Here is a 7,783-nt window from a genome sequence, read left to right as displayed (position 1 = left end):
CAGTGGATATGGACGAGGATACAGATCCCGTCGAGCCTGCACGGGGTACTCCCAACCATCCAATCGAGATTTCTGATGGGTCATCCTTCCATGGAACACCCTATCAAGGTCCCGACAGCTACCAGGCGAGGTTTGACCGATGTAATTGGTACTTTACACCTTCACATCATTACTCGCCACATGATCAACAGCAACAACAGGATCCTTCTGAGGATTCGCGGTTCGTGGCCGTTACGCCACCACCACCGCCACCGGTTCAACCAGTAATTCCAGATCCGCCAAGGCGTAGAAGATCAGGAGCATGGATGTCTACCCGAGGAGGGGAATTTCATTTCAGCACCCCTCGCCACTCGAGTGCTAGTCACTTTCCGTCAGTACCTGAAGAAGAACCAAAATTAGGGGAACCTTCTGGTCACCCTGCAGAGGTGAATTCTGCACCAGTTGCACCACCTCCGCCACCATTCGGATATGACAATCCGATACCAGCGTACGGCGCTTCCACGGCGTACAATCCGTTTGAGCAGCCGACTCACACGCACTACAACTATAACTATGATGCCGATCCATAGGTAGAGGCAAATTATAATGCCCTCCATGGAACCTCTTGGAGACCAGATTACTCAGCTCATGGGTATCCAATACCTCCTAGACCTCCGGTTCAGCAACCGTCGCAGCAGCCACGTTTTTCTCCACCGGAGCAAGAAGAAATACTCCACCGTTTAAACCGTGTGGAACGAGACTTCGAACAAGAACGCAAGAGTAATCGTGGATTTCTCAAGGGTCTAGCAAACCTGCTAAAAGGGAGGAAGAAACGAGATCATTAGTCTCCTTATGTATTGTTGTATCTACAATTTAGTCCCTGCGTGGACATTTATCGTATTTCAGTCCCTATGTGGACTTATCTTTTAGTCCCTGCGCGGACATCTATCTTGTATTTGGTCCCTGCGTGGACTTGTTTTGCTATAAACCTCTGCGTAGGTAGTTATTTATTTAAAAGTCCCGCTTAGGGCAGTGTGTAATCGTATTTGAAATTTATGGAATCTTATGTTATAAATTTCATTTTATTATTACTATATATGAAATAAATCAAAATCATTCCTTTTAAATTTAAATCTGCCTAAATAAAGAATCTTAAGAGTGAAACCTAGCCAGGTGTCTTTATAAGATCCGGCCAAGATGGTAAGACCTGATTAAAAGATTCAAATTCCCTGTTAACATCTGTAATCATGTTAACATTTATGGCAGATGTGATTCGTTAAAAATCGCACGCGTCATTCTTATATAAGAATCCTTCTAAGGATTTCAAAGCCCAAATAAATGATTTATAAATCATGGGTTAAATCATCAATAAAGATGATCACTTGTTAAACATCCATTAGTGATATAGTGCCTACGGGCCAAATTATAAAACATCCATTAGTGATGTCGTGCCTACGGGCCATAATGATTGTCATATAAGACAAAAGACAGTGGTGGTCTATGACTCCCTGTCAGAAAGGGTAAAAGGACTACGGTTCAAACCTTCGTACCTTGATTCTCTGTAATCTCGGCTAATATTATAAAAACGTCCTCGTGACTAGGCTTTTATGCCACTAACAATATTGTTTGTAATTAGGATAAGTTATATTCAAATCCTAAATAAAAGTGAGTAACAAATTAACCAGATATGGTCTCTGTTTACCATGGTTAATGAATTGCCATAAAAGACAATTCCTTAAGTAAACTCCTAAATAAAATTTTCGTTATCTTCTGTAACAGATTCAAGTTACCATGGCTGATCCTAGTGGGGAAAATAGCCACTCGAAAGAAGACGAATATGATAACGCCCAGGTTCATTTGACGGGCCCAGAATTAAAAGCTCTTGTCGACAACGCTGTTAAGGCAGCCCTGGATCGACAATACGAGGAATATACTGAATCTCGGAGCAGAACCATATCTAAACCACCCTCAAAGCCGAAAACCCACTCAAAATCTCATAGCAAACCACTGTCTAAGCCAAAAAAGGATGATGATAATCACTCGTCTAATGAAAACAGTGTCCGTCAAGAAAAGGTATATACTGATGCGTCTCGCGCCAGAGGCTGCACCTACAAGTACTTTGTATCATGCAAACCCCGAGACTTCACTGGGGAGAAAGGAGCGGTCGATTGTATGACGTGGCTGGACGAGATGGACACCGTGGTGGACATCAGTGGATGCGCAGAGAAAGATGTGGTAAAGTATGTGTCGCAATCATTCAAGGGCGAGGCCCTGGCTTGGTGGAGGTCGTTCGTTCAGGCCTCGGGAAAGGCTGTTCTATACAGCATGACATGGGAGGAATTCATTTCTCATCTCAAGGAGAATTACTGCCCTCAAAATGAGGTTGAAAAGATAGAGACTGACTTCCTGTCATTGGTAATGATGAACCTTGACTGTCAAGCTTACCTCACGAGCTTCAACACGATGTCCTGGTTGGTTCCGTATCTGGTAACCCCGGAGCCAAAAAGAATAGCTCGTTTTATCAGTGGGTTAGCCCCCGAAATAAAGGCAAGCGTGAAGGCCTCTCGGCCAGCGAACTTCAGATCTGTAGCTGACATTTCTTTGTCCCTCACTCTGGATGCGGCCCGACAAAGATCGCTGAGGAACAAAGAAGCTGAGAAGAGAAAGCGTGAAGATGATACTTCACAGAGGTCGGGCAAGAAACACCGTGGAAACGGTGATAACAAGAGAGGGTTAGAGTCAAGAAAGGATGGGCAACAGTCTGGTGAGAAGCCCAAGTGCAAGAATTGCAAGAGACATCACTTTAGAAAGTGTAGACTCGAATCAAACTCGCAGACTCAGTCGAAGTCGTATGCTTGCGGGTTATGCAAATCCAAGGACCACAAGACCGTGGATTGCAAGAAGATAAAGGATGCAACCTGCTACGGCTGCAACGAGAAAGGGCACATTAAAAGCATCTTCCCTAAATATGCCAAGAAGCCTGAAGAAGCCAAGAAGACCAATGCAAGAGTCTTCAGGATGGAGGCGAAAGAAGCAGTGCTAGATGATAACGTGATCACAGGTACTTTTCTCGTAAATGATATCTTTGCAAGAGTACTTTTTGATTCGGGCGCTGATAAGTCTTTCGTAGATCATAAATTTTGCAAATTGCTGAATATGTCTGTCAAAACCTTAAATGTGAATTACGAGGTAGAGCTAGCAGATGGCACCATAGAAACCGTCTCCACTGTGTTAGATGGGTGTGTGATATCCATTAAGAACCACTCTTTTCCTCTATCTCTACTTCCTTTTAAATTGGCCGGTTTTGACCTAGTATTGGGTATGGACTGGTTATCTCACAACCAGGCCCAAATCGTCTGCAACAGAAAGCAAGTGGTGATAAAGACTCCGTCTGGTGAATCGCTTACCATTCGGGGAGATACCCAGTACGGATTGCCTGAGCAAGTGACTATGCTCAAGGCTTCAAAATGTCTAAAGAAGGGTTGTGTCATCTACATGGCATAGGTGATTATTGAAGAGCCTAAACCGAAGATAGAAGACATTCCCGTCATTTCGGAATATCCAGAAGTTTTCCCTGAGGATCTACCTGGTCTGCCACCAGATAGGCAAGTGGAATTCAGGATCGATATCATCCCTGGAGCAGCACCTATTGCTAGAGCACCTTACAGGCTAGCACCAACCGAAATGAAGGAGTTGAGGACCCAGCTGGATGAACTGCTGGCTAAAGGTTTTATCAAACCTAGTTCGTCTCCCTGGGGAGCACCTGTCCTGTTTGTTAAGAAGAAGGACGGATCGATGCGTCTGTGCATCGATTATCGCGAGCTTAATAAAGTCACGATAAAGAATAGATATCCCTTGCCGAGGATCGACGATTTGTTCGATCAGTTACAAGGGGCAAGTTATTTCTCGAAGATTGACTTGAGGTCAGGCTACCATCAACTGAAAGTCAGAGATGAAGACGTACATAAAACCGCATTTAGAACTCGTTACGGTCACTACGAGTTCCTAGTGATGCCTTTTGGGCTCACTAATGCACCGGCTGCGTTCATGGATCTCATGAATCGCGTCTGCAAGCCGTACTTAGACAAATTCATCATCGTTTTCATCAACGACATTCTTATCTACTCGAAGAACCAAGCTGACCATGAGAAACACCTTCGTTGTATTCTCAAACTCCTGCATAATGAGAAACTCTATGCCAAATTCTCCAAGTGTGAATTCTGGCTACGAGCAGTCCAATTCCTTGGACATGTTGTCAGCGAGCGTGGTATCCAAGTGGATCCCGCTAAGGTTGAAGCAGTTATGAACTGGCAAGAGCCAAAGACGCCTACAGAGATTCGTAGTTTCCTGGGGTTAGCAGGATATTACAGGCGTTTCATTGAAAATTTTTCAAGGATTGCTGTGCCCTTAACTTCACTGACCAAGAAGAAGATAAAATTTGTTTGGGGCCCTAAGCAGCAAGAATCCTTTGATATTCTGAAGCAAAGGCTGAGCAACTCTCCTGTGCTGACATTACCTAAAGGTACCGAAGAGTTCGTAGTTTAGTGCGACGCATCACACACTGGCATGGGATGTGTGCTCATGCAGAAAGGCAAAGTTATTGCCTATGCTTCGAGACAGTTAAAGGTGCACGAAAAGAATTACACCACCCATGACTTGGAACTGGGTGCCGTTGTGTTCGCACTAAAACTGTGGAGACATTATCTGTATGGTATCAAGTTTGTGATCTATTCTGATCATAAGAGCCTTCAACATCTGTTTAATCAGAAGGAACTAAACATGAGGCAACGCCGTTGGATGGAGACTTTAAATGATTATGATTGTGAAATCAGATATCATCCCGGCAAGGCGAATGTAGTCGCTGATGCCCTGAGTAGAAAGGAAAGGGTGAAACCCATCCGAATCAATGCCAAGAGCATTGAAGTAAAGAATAATTTGATTGAAAGGTTGTTAGCTGCACAACAAGAAGATGTGTTGGAAGCTAACTATCCTAAAGAAAAGTTAGGAGTAACTGAGGAGCAGTTAACTCTTAGCAAGGACGGGATTTTACGATTAAATGGACGAATATGGGTTCCAATTTATGGAGGACTACGAGATGTTATCCTCCAGGAAGCCCATAGTTCCAAATACTCTGTCCACCCTGGAGCAGATAAAATGTATCAGGATCTAAAGGCAAATTATTGGTGGATAGGCTTGAAAAAGTCTGTAGCCGCTTACGTAGCAAAATGCTTAACTTGTGCGCAAGTCAAGGCTAAGCATCAAAAGCGATCTGGCTTGCTACAACAGTCTGAACTTCCCGAATGGAAGTGGGAATGTGTAACTATGGATTTTATTACCAAGTTACCCAAGACAAGGAAAGGAAATGACACAATATGGGTTATAGTCGATAGACTGACTAAGTCAGCTCATTTCTTACCCATCAAGGAGACTTATAGCTCCGACATGTTGGCCCAGTTATACGTTGATAAGATTGTAGCATTACATGGCATACCTGTGTCTATTATCTCTGACCGGGATACTAGATACACGTCGCATTTCTGGAAAAGTTTCCAGCAATCTTTGGGCACACGTTTGAATTTTAGTACGGCTTACCATCCTCAGACAGACGGTCAGAGTGAGCATACTATTCAGACGTTGGAAGACATGCTACGTGCATGTGCTATCGATTTGGGTGGTAGTTGGGATAAGAACCTACCATTAATCGAATTCTCCTACAACAATAGCTACCATACCAGCATTAAGGCTGCGCCTTTCGAGGCATTATACGGTAGAAAGTGTAGATCGCCTATTTGTTGGGCGGAAGTTGGAGATGTCCAATTATCAGGACCGGAGATAGTCTTCGAGACGACGAACAAGATTGTCCAGATTCGAGACCGTCTCAAAGCTGCCCGAGATAGGCAGAAGAGTTACGCAGATCCAAAGCGTAAAGATTTTCACTTCGAAGTAGGTGAAAAAGTGTTACTTAAAGTATCACCCTGGAAGGGGGTGATGCGTTTCGGCAAGAAAGGCAAACTAAGCCCGAGATACATAGGACCTTTCGAGGTTATCGAACGTGTCGGGTCCGTTGCCTATAAGCTAAACTTGCCAGAAGAGCTCAATGGAATTCACAATGTTTTCCACATCTGCAATCTAAAGAAGTGCTTCGCGGATGAATCACTGGTAATACCACATACAGATGTGCATATAAATGAGAGCTTGAAATTTGTGGAAAAACCTTTGTCGATTGAAGATCGACAGGTAAAGAAGCTTCGAAGGAAGCATGTACCTATTGTTAAGGTCAAGTGGGATACCCGTAGAGGTCCCGAATTCACGTGGGAGGTTGAATCCACGATGAAAGAAAAATACCCTTATTTGTTCCAGTAAATCTCAGGTCGAGATTTATTTTAAGGGGGTGAGGATGTAACACCTCAAAATTTTGTGTCCAATAAATAAATGACACGTGTCGCTTACGACAAAATAATATAAACCCGGATTTAATTAAGATATGCGGTAGGATTTTTCGAATATGTCGACATGTTAATTTTATACCTCTGAGCGACTTCGTCATTTTAAATCCCAAGACCCTAAGCAAAAATTTAATAAGCATCTAATATATCTTAATCCGGTAATTACTAATAATGATGGATTCCCAAGTTTACTAATATTGGATCCTAAGAAAATAATACAATTTAAATCTAGGTTCATGAATCCTACCCTTGATCAATCTCTTTACACTGCATAATGGGGTAGACATCTTATCAAGTATGGGTTAAAGGCAAGCCTCAGAATTTATATAATGCAAGTTGACCATTCAATCCTTGAAAGGTTATTTTTTTTGCCACTGATAAGCGCTTACGGACTGTAAGGGTCCTACCTTACGGACCGTAAGGGGGTGAAGGGGTAAAAATGTTTCCGCCATAGGCTTACGGACCGCAAGGGCCATGCCATACGGTCCGTAAGCTACGCCCAGCGACAGAAAGTTGGCTGTTGGCTGTTGTAAACGGTAAAACATTAATGTGAGGATCTTTCCAAAGATATGGGCGACCCCTAATCATCTCCTAGCACTATGGGACAGTTGTGGATCATCAAGGAGCCCATGTAGACCTTGTTGTGATGATCTTGATGATCTTCATTGCCTATAAAAGGCCACTTTGTGCAACAAGTATTCCTCACACCTTCATCTGCATTTGAGGACCACTTCTGGATCTCAACTTCCTCTCAAGTGTTCTCTAATCAAGCTTAGGACTTCAGTAAGTGTTCTAATCCTTTCTCAATTGAGTTTAGCTTAGTTATTTAGCTAAAAATCAAACCGTCGTAATTACGGTTTGACTTCGAGATTAGTCATCAATGGCTCAGTCATATCTCGAATTAAAAGTAGTTATAAGTTGGTATTTATGTGGGTAATAAACCCTTAAAAGGGTTCCCCCTGATCACCACTCTAACCAGGTCAAAAGTCGAGTCAAACATGTACTTAAAAAGTCAACAGAAAGCTTAAAATGCGATTTATGCAAGATTAACAATGTAGAACACTTATAACCTGTTTTATCATTAATATAACTTGGTAATTAGTGTAAGGACATGTCTAAACGTGTTCAGCTCGACAATTTATTATAAGGACCCGGTTCGGAACCGAAAGTCACATAGTTTGACTTTCACTTAGACTTTCAGTTCTGACCCGCTATGGTATGTTTCAAAAATACCGTAGAGCCTTATTTGGACCAGATTACATGCTAGTACAACCCTCTGTGGTTATACACCTCGGATCATGAGTTATCCAATTAATATGCATGATTCCGTTAAATGCCCATATGTTGACCATTATGCC

The sequence above is a fragment of the Helianthus annuus genome, chromosome 4, assembly GCF_002127325.2.
Source record: "Helianthus annuus cultivar XRQ/B chromosome 4, HanXRQr2.0-SUNRISE, whole genome shotgun sequence".
In the NCBI taxonomy this organism is placed as follows: domain Eukaryota; kingdom Viridiplantae; phylum Streptophyta; class Magnoliopsida; order Asterales; family Asteraceae; genus Helianthus; species Helianthus annuus.
The sequence above is the reverse complement of the archived record's forward strand: the minus strand, read 5'-3'. Positions refer to the sequence as shown.